The sequence below is a fragment of the Mercenaria mercenaria genome, chromosome 12 (genome assembly GCF_021730395.1).
Source record: "Mercenaria mercenaria strain notata chromosome 12, MADL_Memer_1, whole genome shotgun sequence".
In the NCBI taxonomy this organism is placed as follows: Eukaryota; Metazoa; Mollusca; class Bivalvia; order Venerida; family Veneridae; genus Mercenaria; species Mercenaria mercenaria.
In genome coordinates, this window is record NC_069372.1 from 14,434,473 (window position 1) to 14,451,471 (window position 16,999).

The following is a 16,999-nucleotide window of genomic DNA, read 5'->3' on the forward strand; positions in this document are numbered from 1 at the left end:
CCACATTAAGCCCCGTTTCCACTCCGTGAAAAATGTTACCTCATCCCCCACCTCCTAAAACACAATCTGGGGACCTCCGTGGCTGAGTGATTAAGGTCGCTGACTTCAAATCTCTTGCCCCTCACCGATGTGGGTTCGAGCCTCACTCGGGGCGTTTAATTCTTTATGTGAGGTACCCAATCATGATGAAATAATGCATGGAGGGGCACCTGTGGTCTTCCTCCACCAATAAAGCTGAAAAGACGCCATATGACCTATAATTATGTCGGGGCGACGTTAAACCCAACGAAAACAAATCTCTTAGTGTACTGTATCATCATCCCTCTGTCATCATTCCGCCCAATCTCCTCATTTTCCTCCTCTACTTAGTAGAAAGTCTTCTTGTCAGAAAACATTGGCTCTTTTTCAAAATAATTTCACAGGTAATTGTCTTCCGTGACTCTCCAACAAAGCTGTCCAAGTAAGTTGATTCACTAAGTTGATTCATCTGTGCTATCACTGTCCTCTTCTTTTAACACTTGAACATTTTTACCATCCCTTCAATTTTGCCTCTATGGTTCACGTCTACCACAATGTGTGCCTTGGCGCGCAAAGTATTTAGTTTTTCGACTGGGGTTTAACCTTTAGCCTGCTGGCAGCAAGTGACTCTGCCTTTGCGACCAGCACAGACGAAGATCAGATTGCACATCCTTGCAAGCTTATCATGGTACTGTTCGCTATTCAGTCTGTAAATTTTTAATGAACACCCCTTTGATAAACAAGTGGTACTGCCGAAATTGAAAGACTGACCAGTCCATTTTAGAAATTTATCAGGGTAAAGGTTAAAAGAGGGACAGAGGTATGCTGAATGAGCGTTATATCTAAAAGTATAATTATTTTATTAATGCCCTAGCACCTATTGAAAAAATTGCTGTGCTTAATCGGTATAATTATAATTATCGAAATTGATTTATCTTCTTATTGTATCATGCACAGTTTGTTGATTTAAGTAATTCCCACATGGCAGTTTATTTGGCATTTCACTGTATGAAAATTGATCTTCTATTGTTCAGCTGCCTTATGGAAGGTCAGTGATTCTACCCAGGTGTTCTATCATGCCTGAAACAATAGAGGGGCACGAGGAGTCTTCCTCCGCAAACTTAATCTAGAAAATTCGCCAAATCATCTAAACTCTAAACCCAACAAAATAGATAAATAACTAGACAAACCTTCTATTGTCCTCGAGCTCCTCATCCATATAAGCAATTAATGGCACGATTGCAAAGTGCATCACTCTTGATGCTATCTTTTCCTGTAGAAAGGAACAAATCATCAGATTTTAAATCAATTTCAACAGCTTTTTTACATTTTTAGTGCGAGAAATTTATATAAACATGTAGCAGCGAGGGTGATCACTGGCTGTTATCATGGGGTAGAAGGTATATTGTATTTTTCTACAATTTCTTATCATCTTTAAATATGTTTTACAAACCATGTTTCAACCAACAAGTTTCCGGTTCCAACGATGTATTACTTTGCAGTGTGACTATTGACCTTTTTTCCATTTACCCAGCAGAGATTTTCGGAGCGGTGATTTTTTTTCTAAAACATGTGGTCGCTGTTACACAAATTGACATACGGGCCTCAAAGTATCTGTAGTATAAATGTAGCAAAGTCAAGTTTCATTTGTTTATTTAAATTGATGGAATAATTCACTTATTATATTTTTATGTATATGTCGTATATCCTCTGTGTTACGTTGTATTGTGTTTTACTCATTGTTTGCTTTATCACGTCCAGTCATGTGTCACCCGTACATATGAACTTGTTTTGTAAGATATGACACGTTTTCATTGGTCAGTTAGTTATGCTTTTGAACAAATTACATATTTTGGCGCGATTTAACATTTGTACTGCCCCCTATACATCATTCTTGAGAACCATTTGCTACTGAACACAAGTTTCTTTATACCTTTGTATTTCTTGGTAAAACGTCTTTACCTTTGGACACCTTAATCTTTTAGTATTTAAGTGTACCTTTGATAGACGTGTCTGGTTTGCTTTGTATCTATTATACAGGTACGCTGCCCAACGAATAAATTGAAGAGAGTTGTGTCCACCATATATCCAAATCTTTGTTTGTTTGTTTGTTTTGGGTTTAACTCCGTTTTTCAACAGTATTTCAATCATGCATCGGCGGGCAGTTAACCAGACCAGTGTTCCTGGATTCTGTACCAGTATAAACCTGTTCTCCGCAAGTAACTGCCAACTTCCCCACATGAATCAGAAATTTTTAATAAAGTATTTTTAAGATTGAATCACGGATTCCTAATATACAAGTTGTATTTTGTGTAACACATATTCTTTGTGTTTTGCTTGCTACATGGTTTGCTCATATTGTATTCATTGTCATTGAAACTTTGCAAGCATTTGACATATTATTGTGCTGTTTGCTTAGATTAACACTAGTATACATTCTAGTTATAAGAAATATATAGTATGGATTACTAGTCTAGTTAACTTAGTTAAGTAAAATATCAGTGTTTAGAAGCTTATAAGGTGTTCAGTTCTTTGTGTTCACTGAGTGTGTCTTGATTCTTTTACCTTCCCAACTAACTGCACTGCTTTAGTATAATTTACACTGCACGTCTTTCCGTGTGGTGTGGGTCCTAAAAAGGTGCGTGTGAAATAATCGTAAACACATATTTGCGTTATCTGTTTTGTCATTTTATGTGTACCCTCATTCTATGTGTATTTCTTTGTGTTTACTGATAATTTGTGTATATAGATTTGTCAGCTTTTCAGATATATAAACTCTTGATTTCTGTGTGTTTTGTTTGATTGTACCTATATGTGTGTTTCTATATTGCAATTCTCACAGATTTCATAGTTTTCAGATTTAATATTTCATTTTCAACATATTTAGACATTCTAACCGTTAAATTCAATTTGATTACACAATATTCATTTGCAGTCTCCTGAAGTTGAACAAATATATGTAAACTAATAATATATATTTCATTTCATTTTCAGCGTTTCATGTACATGCATTGATTATCATCAGAACATTTAGAGAGATTCCAGTAATCTATAAATATTCATTTGCAGCTGCTTTTGTCTAAAACAGATCATAGAATTTAGAAGTTGCAAATCATATTTCATACATTTTTAGCCTGTGTACTTTTATTTTTGTAGTGTTGATCAGTATATAACTTAGCTGTTCAACACACAATACATGTGCTATATCTACTCCACAGTACACTGACATTTGACAGCATATTTGAATATTGACACAGGTTGCCGTATGTTTACAAATACTGTAAATCATTTGACTCACGTTTCCTCTGCACATCTATTTGGTTATAGGGATTAGTGACAGCAGTATATTGAACTTTACAGCTGATTTTTTGCGTTTAGTCTATAGTTTATATTTTTACTTAGGTTTCTTTCATCAGGAGCAATTCTTAATTGTATCCTCTGAAATTTACTTTGATTCGGAACTTAGAAATATTTAGATTAAAAGGTAAAGTTACTTTAGACTTTTAAGATTGCAATTTATTTGAGTTCAGTATAAACTCGGTTGATTTACAAAAAAAAAACAAAGACAAATATCAAACAGGGAATGCCACGTACCAAAATCGCAGCCTTCCCAAAACGAAACCTACAGCACGCAGACGTGCACACCACAAACACACACACACATACACGTGCACACACACAAAGCCAACACATGAGGACAAAACGAACAAACAAAGGAACACACACACATACACACACACAAAGCCTACACAAGAGGACAAAACGAACAAACAAAGGAACACAGTGGGGCACCGCCTTGGAACGGTCAGTGGCAAAAACACCACTGGGGAGCTTAAACCGGTTTATGGTGCGCACCCAACCTCACTCTTACCCCCACCATGTTCCAAAGACACTGGACAGTGTAAATAAAAGTAATCCCCTCCAGGTGAATCTCTAACACACGTAATGGAAACAAAAAGGCATGGCATGTAAAACACAAAAATGCTCGTGTATAAAAATATAAAAAGCAAACCTTTAGAACCAAAAACGTATGTACTCAATGCCTTTTCAGAAGACAGAGCAACAAGAGAAACACCCTTAAGGGCCCGACGAAACAGGCCAGAAGACAGATATCAAAACAGTTCAGTCCTGGTAGGAATTAAAAACTGCAGACAAACTTGAATCCAAGCCGGTATGAATTCATAAAACATTTTGTACATGTTTACAGAAATTTGATATTTGTTTTACTTTTGGTAATTTGAGGATTACTTGTGAACAAAGATAAGTATTTGTTTTTTTTTTCCTTCAGTTCTTATTAAACAGAACTTAAAAAGACTTAGATATTTTATATTTTGGTACAGATATCATTCAAATATGTCTGATACTGACCAGAACCCTGCGCTTGGTGCTGTAGGTGGTAGTGATAAAGCAGTTGTAATGCCTACAGAAGAAGAAATGCTGAAAACGCTCTCTGTCAAGTACAACATTACATCCAGGGTACCCAACCTACTGTTATACCTATTTCAAATCTAAATCTAAGAACCCTCTCGTGTTCCCACTCACAGGTCTACCTTCTACACTTTTGCATTCCATGTATCCTAATGTTTCCTCTCCTTCAGTTCCTCTTGGTAAAATTCCCAAGATTCCTTCAGTCTCAGGGGTTGAGCCAGAACCAAAACAGGAAGTTGGGTATTATGAAGGGAGACATGAGATACGTTACTTGCGAAAGGACACTACCCTTTCAAATTTGCAGATTTTACAAGCCCTGTGTAACTCTTTGAACGACACATTTCCTTGTTTCTGTAGGTATCTCTGCATCTATAAATCAGATCTTTATTACACTTGATGTAAATTTCTCTGAACCTTCTCGAAAAGAAAGCTTTTTTTTCAATGCGACTCAGAAACCTGAGGAATATATCGCTTCTTTTGGAAGTTGCCTTAAATATATTCTCGAAAATTCATTCGAACGTGGACACCTCCCTAGTTCATCCAAAAATGAATTGATGTGCGAAATGTTGTGGTCCGGCTTGCACTCTGGATTTTATTTATAGAGCAATACCTGATATTTCATGCATTCTGTTTCTGATTATGATATTATGTTGAGACACCTCGGGCAGGTTAAGAAAGAGTTACGGATAAGCCAACAAAATGATAATGTCAAGCATAGAATCGCTGACATAGAGCAACGTGTCGATTAAGAAGTCTGCAGTCTAACATTGACAAGAGGTTTGCTGTTATCACCCAAAAGTTGGAAGCACTGACTCCATTTAACAACCAGAAGCTCACTCAACACCCTCCTACACCTGTTTCTCAGCTACCGCAGCGCTTTCCACACCCACCCCCTCAATTGCTCTTTCAGCAACCTTCACAGCAGCAATCCAGACATGGTCAGAGATTTCCATCACAAGGACGAGGTAATAGAGGTTATACTCCAGTCTACGACCTTCTGCCAACGGCTGCACAGAGGTGAGCAATTTTCAAGGCCACTCTAACCATATTGACGTAAGTCAAAGTCTTTTTCAGTTGCTACAGATTCCTATTGCCCCAATTACAAACTAATTGGTGACTCCAATATAAATGAAGGTGTAAATAATGTTACCACTTCCGGTCTCATTGACAGTGGTTCCATGGTTACAACTGTTGCAAATTATTTTTATCAGTCATTACTCAACAAACCTCCGTTACTTGATCTGTTTGACTTTGGGGTCGACTTGAATGTTTCACTAGCTTGTGGTAACCATTTAGACATATTGGACTATGTTGAAGCTTCAGTTGCAGTACCATTGTTAGATTTTAAATTATCAGTTTCTGTTCTAGTTGCGCCAGACACTGACAGTAACAGGTCTTGTCCGGTTATTTTTGGGCACAAATGTTATTAGACCTTTTAAGTCAGCTGCCGCCGCAGTCGCAATTACTTTGCAAGACGCATGGCAAATGGCTTTTGATTCTTTTGTTTGCCAGCCAGTCACGGTTAAGTCTACCAATGAGCATACAGTCGAACTTGGACCTTACGAGGTCTATGTCATTCAATTCAGAAAGTTGTTACTGAAAATATCTCTTCCGACAGCTCTTACTTAGTGAGACTCCATGTTGTTCAAGTTCCTCAACACGGTACGTATGCCAAGGTCCCAATCCGGTTGTGTCCGTCGTTTATATGACTGAAAAATTGTTGAAAAAGACGTTAAACCCGAACACACACACACACAGTCGGGTTGTGTAACATGTCGGCCAAAACTTGCTTCTGACTTGACACCTCAATCTACAGCTTCTTATTTCGTTGAGGATCTTGGTTTGAAAATTGACACTGAGAACCTATCACCGGAGCAGTTATGTCACGTGCACCAGGTTCTAGGTAACTGGAAACACATCTTTTCTACTGGCCCTACAGAACATTGTTGCAGCAATCAAGTGAAACACAAAATTGTTCTTGAAAATGACACCCCTTTCAACCAAGCCTATCGAAAAATTCCTCCGGGAATGTATGAAGAAGTACCTAACATCTCCGAGAAATGCACGATTGCCGTGTCATCAGAGTTATAGCCCTATTCTTCAATGTCGTGTTAGTTCGTACAAAATATTGCTCGTTTCGTTTTTATCTTGACAACCGAATGCTAAATTCCAGAATTTGAAAAGACGCATACATGCTGCCTAGATTCGACGACACAGTTGACTTCCTCATAGGCTCCAAATTATTTCCTAAACTGGGTCTTCGCTTAGATTACTGGCAGGTAGAGATGGAAGAGGAGTCGAAGTCAAAATCATTCTATCGAATTGGCCAGTACCTACCAATATTTCCGAGTTGTGTTGTTTCCTCGGCACCGCTGGCTTTTATCGTCGTTTCTTTATTCGATTATTACAAAATAGCCTGGCCCATTAACAATCTTCTTGAAGGCCATGGCAAAAACAAATCCAAGAAGTCTAAGTCTAAGAAGAAAAATAAGTCCCCTGTAGACTGGAACTGGGGTAAAACACAGCTATCTGCCTTTAATCTTCTTAAGGACAAGCTCACATCTCCTCCTTTGCAGACTTCTCTTAGCCCTTAATTGTTCATTCTGATGCTAGTGGGTCCTGATTAGGGACGGTTCTGCTACAAGAGCAAGAAGATGGCAGCCAAATAGTGATAACTCATGCTAGCCGAGAACTCCGACTAAGTGAAGGAGTTATACAACACACAAACTAGAGTTCCTCGCACTGAAATGGGAAATATCTGAAATATTTCACAATTACCTTTACGCCAACTCCTTCACTGTTTTTACTGACAACAACCCGTTGACCTATGTTTTATCAACTGCAAAGCGTGATGCCACTAGTCATAGGTAGGTTGCTGCTTTATCATGTAGTATTTTAATTTGGATATTTCTTTTAGAGCTTTAAGGTTTTAAAAATTATACAAAAACTGTACATTTCACTAATTAACAACGTCACACTTGTAAAATCTGCAGTAGCTTGAGGGTGTTTAATATCCGTGAACTATTTTTAGTTTAATCACTAAATTGACAGAAGTTGAATAATGTGTCTGCGAAGTTTTTCTGTGTTCTCCTATATAAACTTAATGTAACTGTGATTAGGCAGAGGAGGGGACAGCCCAAGTGACGGGCTAGGGACATGGTCCCAGATTTGACTGACAGCTCTAATGAGTTGAAACTCAATAAACATCGTTAAAAGCTAGGTTGAAATATATTGACAGATAAGAAATTGTATTAACAGAGTTGTCATCATTACTGTTTTAAAATGCTAACTGAACATTGATTATATCTTTGAACTGAACATTTATAAGAAACTGTGCATTGCTCTTCGTAGGAAATAAAAATGTTAGAACTGTCACAAAGGTGCTGTGTTTTAAAGAAAACTTCCGGTGCACAGACCACTACGATATGTTACAATCAGCTTATGACTTCAATATAGTCTACAAGTCTGGAAAGCTTAATACTGACTATGATGGCCTTAGCCGCAAACCACAGTACTTTTCTGAGGTCATCAAAATTATATGTCTTGGTGTCACTGCTTCTATCTCGCCAGTTGAATACTGGTATTTATCTGGTGACTCAATTAGCCACTGAGGAGATGCTGCCACCAACAGATGTAATAAACTCAATCGATTGGGCAAAAATCCCAACACAGCAATGATTATCTCAATCCTGAAATCCGGTTCCCGACCCAGTGGGGAGAACGATCTCCCTACAGAAGGAAAGTCTTTTTTAACAAACTTCATTTCAGGAAAGGTGTTCTTCACAGCACCGCACCTCTGGATGGTAAAGAGTTGGTCGTTCCCGAAGCGTACAGAGGCATTGCCTTCCGAGGTCACTACGATGAGGTCATCCGGGCTGCAAGAAGTCATTATGGCTTGCTCGTTAGAGATTTCATTGGCAGGGGATCGAACGTGATATAAACACTCGGGTCTCTTTGAGTAAACCTTGTATTTGCAGGGAAAGTCCTCAAGTCCCAGCTGCCAAAGTTAAGCCTATCCAAACTTCAACACCTATGCAATTAGTCTGCATCGATTTTCTTAAGCTTGAGCAATCCAAAAGTGGTTACGGGGATGTCTTGGTTATAACATACCTTTTCACCCGTAATGCCAAAGCTATTCTTTGCAGAAATCAGAAAGCTACTACTACGGCTAAATCGCATTATAGATAGCAATTGAGCCAGTAGAATAACTCGTATATGATGTAAATTCGACCTCTAGTTTTAGAATTAAAGCCGGACATTTAGCAGAATTCAAATGGATCATATATTTATAGTCACCTTGGCCGTTGGGCTGAAATGATAACATATATTAAGAAGGTAATATCTTTAAAACCCTGATATTGATATATTTTCTATTCTGAACATTAAAAAAAAACGTAAATCTAGAACTCATGGAATTAGACGCAATGGTAATATTAAGCACAAACCTAAATTCAATATGTCTGTTGCAGACTTTGATTTATTTTCTCGTCTCACATCTTTATCTGTTCAGTCTCTCAAAAAAAAAACTAGACGAGGAAGCGGACCGGTATGTTTTTAAACATATCCTTTTTACACTGTATCATATCTTATTTAAAGTCATACACAACATATTCTCCGTCCGCATGCTGACAATCAATCTGACCATGACAGACATTTCCTTAGTATATATTTTATGTATAAAGGTATTGACTTCATCGATATACTAAGTATATTTCGAAATAAACGTGTCATTGATTCTGTGCCTAATTATTTCAGAAACTCTAAAGTACCGATTATCTGTTATAAATATAAAACACCTGTAAGAAATACAATAAATTGTTTCAGACATAGATTTATATACAAATACTCCAACTTTCTGTGAATGTAAACACTCAAATTTTGCTATTCAGATGCAGGTCATGTCGTCACTGGTAATTTTGATATTATCAAAGACAAACGTAGTTGTAATTTATTTTAAAAAGAGCCTTAATACAGTATTCCTTCAAAATGTGACTTTGATGCATGTCGTGGTCCGCTTGCAGAATCCATCAAAACATTTTGTGTTAAATGGTGCCGACGTGAAAATGCTGATCCCAATGCAATATCGTCTTGGGAACGTAATATCTTTAATATTGTCGATTCCCGAATTAAATTTTACAAAACAAATGAGCACCTACGTCCACCTGAGCCCAAGTTCATTTTAAGACATCTGATTAAGTCTAAGAATTTCATACTAAATATTAGTTCCAGCAGACAAGGCGGCTAACAATCATTAGATGCGTACATTATATATATGTTTTACGAACCGAACTAAATAGTACTAAAGCTTATACACTGAGTACTTCTGTTGATAAACATTTGATCTCTGATTACATTACTGAAATTTCCAATTTGAATTAGATGACCAGCAAATTAAACTTCCTTCAATGTACTGGATTCCAAAATTACATAAACAATCATATAAAGCTCGCTAATTCAAGTTCTTGTACCACCGCAAATATTTCCAAGTTATTAACATCATGCATTACTGCTGTAAAAGCCCATGTGAAAAGATAGTATGACAAAGTATACACAAACTCTGGTAAGAACGTATTTTGGTCGATAAAAAATTCTGAGGAAATCCTGGAAAAATTCAGAATTAATAATTACAAGATGTCTTCAGTCAGCACATACGATTTTTCTACTTTGTATACGACTTTACCACATAACTTAATGAATGAAAAAAATAACTGCCCTAATTTAAAAAAAATTGCCGGGGAAAATGCATTTTGTCTCACTTGCAATTTCGATAAAGCATGTTTACTAGTTGCAAGAGTTATACTATATTGACCTGTGACGAAGTTTGTAAGGCCCTTTCCTTTTTATTGAACAATATTTACGTCAGATATGGGAATTTAGGTTTCAGACAAGTAATTGGTATTCCCATGGGAAAAAATTGTGCACCCCTTGTCACTGATTTGTTTTCATATTGTTATGAAAGAGATTTTACGTTGGGTCTTTCTCAAGATACACAGGCAGACATTATTACTGCATCTAATAGTACATCACGCTATCTAGACAATATATACTTAATATGGATAATACGGGCTTTTTTGGGGTTTTTTTTTTTTTGCTCAGTTGATGGATACAGTTTCTCCCCGGTAGCTGCAGTTAGGTAAAACTAACAATGCGGATACTACTGCTTCATTTCTAGATTTACATTTCTCTATTTACGACAATGTTATAAATACCAAAATTTATGACAAGAGGGATGATTTTTAGTTTAGTATTTTTTGTAAATTTCCCTCATTTGGATAATGTACCTCAGGTTACAAGGCTACAACTTATGGAATATAGGTCTCAGGTACTCGGTTTGCAAGAGCGCGTAGTCATGTTGAGAGGATTTCAAAGAACGTAACCAATATTAAATTATTGCATGTAAGCTTCTTCAACAGGGCTACCGTTATTATAAATTACGTAAATACTTTGTTAATTTTTACTTTCGTAACTCAGATTTGGTTTTGAAATACAATAGCAATTTTAAGACACTTCTGCGAGAAGGTATATCAAAACCCGTTTTTTATTGGGATGTGATTTACAAACTTCGTAAGATTTTGGGTCATGGCAATTTTCCAATTGTATTTATTAAAGTAATTAAACGTTTTATTACAAAAGGTTATGACCAAACTGTTTGAGATACACCGCATGTTTGGTGTTCAGCCCTTTCACAGCTGGACGCTATAATTTCCTCTTTTATTGTGTCTGACTGAACAGGTCTATGATACGTAGTTCTTAAATCAAATCAGGGGCCATATTCATAAAGCATCTTAAGCATAAGTTTTGACTTAAGTTTAAGATTTTACTTAAGTTTTTGGTGATTTCAACTTAAGTCTAAGTAAAAACTTAAGTTTTAGTCATAAAACAGCTAAAACTTAAGATACGTAAGAAATGACAAGTCAGAAAATAAAATAGCGTGGTGAGTACGATTAAAGTGTTGTTTTCAGATAAAAGCACTTTAAACATAATTGTGCATGTTGTATCTGTCTGAAATTAATGGGTTTTTTTAATGTTTTCGTCCACAATAAAAAACAAGAATTACCTATTAAGTTGTTTTATGTATAACAAATATACTTAAGTAAAATAAATTTCTAACCTAAGTAATACTTAAGTAAATAATCAATTTCTTATACTTATACTTAAGATGCTTTATGAATACGGCCCCAGGACTGATCTATTTTTATTTCCGTCTCCTGGCCTGTTTTATCGGGACTTAAGAGTGTTTACCTTGTTGCTTTGTCTTCTGCAAAGGCACTGACTACATGCAATTTAGGGTCTTAAGGACCTATATATATATATATATAAATTACGCAAATGTTGAACCAGTACGAATGTGTAGTACAATACGGGCCCGTATATAAAGCAGCATCGAAACTAATTTTACTGGGGTAGAGGACTTGCTGTGACATGTGCGTGTTCGTGTGTACTGCTAGGCATTTGCCGTAATTGGTCTGGTATATTGTGGTGGTGAATTAGTTCGTATAAATTATCTCTACTATATAATTATTTAAAATGTGAACTTGTATCCTACCGGATCTCACGTATAGGAAAGTCAACTGATCTGAATTTAATTATATCCCTTAATGCAAACTATCTCTATGTATAATCAGTGTATTCTCGAGATCCAGTTCACATTCAGAGAAGAGAGAAAATATAGCTTCTCTAACCCCAATCAGTTAAAAAGACTAAAAATGTCACTAACGATTTGTGAAACATGAAAACAGAGATTTGATTATATATATGCAAACGTTGAGCCAGAACGTATGTGGTGTTGAATTCGGGCTCGTATATAAAGAAAGCAGTGTATCCTCAAGATCCATTTCACTTTCAGAGAAGAGAGAAAATATAGCTTCTCTGGTCCCAACCAATTAAAATGACTAAAATTTGTGATACATGAAAACAGATATTTGAGTATATATATGCAAATGTTGAACCAGTACGAATGTGTAGTAAATTTCGGGCTCGTATATAAAGCAGCATCGAAACTAATGTTATTGGGTTAGTGGACTTGCTGTGGCATGTGCCTGTTCGTTTGTACTGCTAGGCGCTTTGCAGTAACTGATCTGCTATATTGCGAGTTTTCTTCGATATAGTTTTAATGTATACTACCCTGTATTGAACTTACATTACGTATGTGTAAAGGATATACTGAAACGACTATAAATAATAGATAACGGTTTACTTATTTTTGTTTGTTGGCATAATGTAATGTGAAATTAAACCACAAATTAATTTTCGTTTTTTTTTTCCTTTTTCAAAAAAATGTAAACTTGATTTCATTTAGGAGTGCTAGCTCAGTTATTTTACGGATTCAAGTTTTGATTCGCATTTTTGCGCCGGGTTCACCTGGGCTATTCAAAAAAGTAAATACCGATATTCAACCAGAGACGTTATGTTGAAGTCATTGCTCTTCAAAAATATTTATGATAAATAACATAAACAACTGATTGCAATTAAAACCTAAATAGGTTTCAGGAATTCTCATAAATTGATTATAAATCTGGAAGGTGTTGTTAGGTTTTGACCAAAATTGCATTTATTTGAACCGAATCCTAAAGTTGCATGTAAAACTAAGAGATGTCATTTTCTTGTATATTCTCCGTTTCTGAAACATCCCATCAGTGAATATCTGATATTGATTCCATCACATGCATTCCGAAAGCACAGAACACATTCCGATTTTGAAATATTGTTAACGGATCTGATCATCACGTTTCTGATTTTATCATCCAAATTCTTCTTTCTTTTTCATTCCATTTACTTAAAGATACAGTATTTAATGTTAGTGAAATGCGTATAGGCAATTCTTCAGTTCAGCGAGAGAAAAGAAAAGAAAAACGATTACTGATTGTGGAAATATGCACTTAATCATTCAGTAATATCAATTTGATTGTTGCTCAACAATTTTGACCAAACTTATTGTACATTGTATTACAAATCTTCTGGTACTATTTTTAAACTGTTAATGCATGGCTTACCAAAGCATCAATTGCATTACATAGCTAGTGGTGTTATAAACATAATTATACTAAAATAGTAAAACTAGCGTGTCACCAACTGAGTGGTTCAACTGGTTATTATAATTTTTCAGTCACTGCAATACTAAATTGTGATGCAATACTATATTGTGATAATTTCAACTTCCTTAACTTTGTAAGACTCGAATGTTGAAACATACTGCATGCATTGGTACACAACTTTTTATTGTCCGTGCATTCAGTCATATTAAGTCGCCAAATTCTTATTCAATTTAGTTGCTAAGCTGCTTTAATTGTTAAGTTAACGACAAACAAATGTAAAAAGTAATTTGAAAGATATAAGTCTACTAAAGTTAAAAAATAAAGTATTACTATCGCCGATTACAGACAACATTTATGATATGATTTTAAATTTGAAAATAAAATAACACTCTTACGTGGAATCAATGTGATAAGGTTAATTTACATTTCTATAAATGCAAAAAGTCTCCATGAAAATGCTACCAAAATGTCAAGTATATGTCCACATTGATGTAAAAACAGGATCTAGCTTACAGAAAAAATAAAGCTGACACTTTAATTGGGAATTCATTATTTGTTTTGCTATTATGCGACTAGCCCGAAGTGCTGCTTTTAATATATATTTAGTACTTTTACCTTTAATGAATTGCAACACTAAACACTTAAAAGGAGTCATTATTATATAGAAGACTGGAATTATTTACTGTATACCCAATTTGCTAAATTTATTGGACACAATGTGACCATGACACTATGTGACCATTTAGACAGGTGTCCCTGAAACATTGTAGAAAACACAAATTTGCAAATCGCATGTGAAGGAAATAGATAATCACAGTGCATTTTCTATCAATTTCTACAAAATACAGACCTGTTTAAAAACATTCATTTAAATATGATAATAGTAGAAAAATACGAAATACCTTCTACCTCATGGTTGCAGCAATTGAGGTGGACTAATTGTGATCATAAACAAAAATCATGTGATCACCCAACACCCCCATGCAGTATATCACTATCATATATGCAACGAATATGTAGCATGTATAAATATATGACACGTATTTCATATTATCACATGTTTGACGTCGTGGGAGTAAAAAAAGTTATTACATAAATTTGAAAATACACTATTGTAATAAAGCTTTGACGTACACGTAGTTTAAAGTATCGGAGGCATTGGTCAAATTGACTTTATATTAATATTTAAAGAAAGTAGAATGTTTTATGTTTCGGCTGGAAAAAGCTTACATGGGATAAAAAGAATATTACATATATATTGTATAGTATATTGTTAAATGGCACTAATAAAGCAAATTTGCGAGCTAGCTTTCCCGTGGTATAGTTAAAGTGTTCGAAGCTATTTGAAAGTTAAGCAACAATATCAATGCACAGTGTATGGATGTGTGTCCAGGTGGTATTACGTACAGACTCAACTAGGAAATCAACGAAAATCAGTGCAGCAAGAAAAATTATCATTTCGCCGTATGTGCTTCTTTTAGTAGATATTTGCACTTTATTTTCAGCACAACTTAAAAATTTGAAATATACTATATAAATACTGAAAATGGAATGTTTGTAGTATATGCTGCATTTACAGTAGCTTTACATTATTATTGCATGCTTCTAGTTTGTGTTTAGAACCTATGTTTTGTTCATAAGAGATAACTCGTTAGGCTATTCAAATTTTTTATATTCATGCCCCTTTGTTTCTAGATAGTTAGAGCGAAGAAAGATCTGTAAGAATTTTTCAGAGAAATGACTGAAAAAAAAACAAAACAAGATTATCATTCTAGTCGGTAGTCAGACTATCATGCATGGAAACGTTATAAGTACAATTTGGAGCTAAAGGTTCTTAGACGTATTCTGAACTGGTTTAGATTGGCGACTTCGTATCTTTGTCCAAGTCGATTTTAATTACATGCACTAAAATACCAGTGACCTTCTTAGGAAACAAATGCATTCCGTTGACAAAGGAAAGACATTTTTAGTGATTTTCATGTGATTGCTTGTTATTCAAACTTGACCCATGTGTTATTCGAAAGTAAACAAACTTTCTAAAGTACATGCACTTAACCCTTACCCTGCTAAATTTCTAAAATGGACTGGTCCATCTTTCAATTTGGAAAGTACCACTAACTGTTAAAAGGGGTGCTTACCAAAAAAATACTGATTGAATGGCGAACAGTGCAGACCATGATCAGACTGCACGGATGTGCAGGCTGATCTTGGTCTGCACTGGTCGCAAAGGCAGAATCAATTGCCACCAGCAGGCTAAGGGTTAAATAGTGGCAGTATCAATAAGATATTTCTTTCAATAAATAGAATTTGTCGTAACTGTATAAAGCAAGTAAAGAAATTGCATGTTGATGTATTAATCAGAAGAAAGCGATGGATTTATTTAACAAAAACAAAGGAAAAGAAAAACGTTTTCTTTTTAATAACTGGTCAACGTTTTTAGCTTCGGCTACATGAATATGAAAGAAAAAGCTTTGAATAATACCAGTATGAAATAATTCTTAGGGCTTAATTTTTATTCAGCAACGTATAACTTATAAAATTCGTTTATTCTTCTTTTGAACTTACATTAGATGCAGATCGCATTTTCTCCACATAATCTTCGTTCTTTTCCCTGCAGTCAATCATCTTTATTGCTACACGGATATCTAATCCAGGCACTTTTGTCTTTGCTAAATTTAAATTTAAGGACATCTTCTTTATTTGTTCAAAGGTCAGGTTACAATTTATTGGTCAAAGTTGCCACACCACATTCCATAGTCTTGTTTTTAACCTACTGCGCTTACAAGGTTGTCATTAAGATAACATTAACATAATACAGATATTCATATTAAAAATACTTCTAGACATAACTTAGTTTTATTAAGAACACACTAAACTGAGGTAAAGGTGAGCTGAACATGGACATTACAAAGATTACAAATTGAAAATGCAGTCAATTTTCGTATCGAATTGCTAAAACAAAAATAAGCCAAAGTGCTTATGGCACCATGTCAAAGAATAACCACAAAATGTTTGGACCGCCAGTGGTTTGATGGTGCATGTAACACGTTTAACTGTCAATCCAGAGTTCCGGGGTTCAAATACAAGTCTAGACACCGATCGCTCTGAATTTGGCGCCATGAATGCCAGCGTTTGAATGTAAAACACCTTCTGGTATAACATGTGCAATATAAAATACTGATAGGAAAATTGTCATACTCAAGCATATTTATAACATGTTTTGTTTCATAATTATTTAGTAAATTAGGTGAAAAATCGGTTTGTTTCAAAACCAAGCACACAGATACAAATGTCTTTACATCTCTTCAAGAAAATTAATCTTAAACACATTCATTGGTACATGTAACGTTGTTTGTCTTTATGATCCTGCCATATGCATTGATTATAATTGTCAAACTCAGTATATTCCTACGATATAGATATAAATGTAACCCTATCTTAAATAAATCTACATATAAATATAACACTTACAAAAGGATACTTCACCGAACCCTCCTTTCCGAGCAGCATCACGTTCA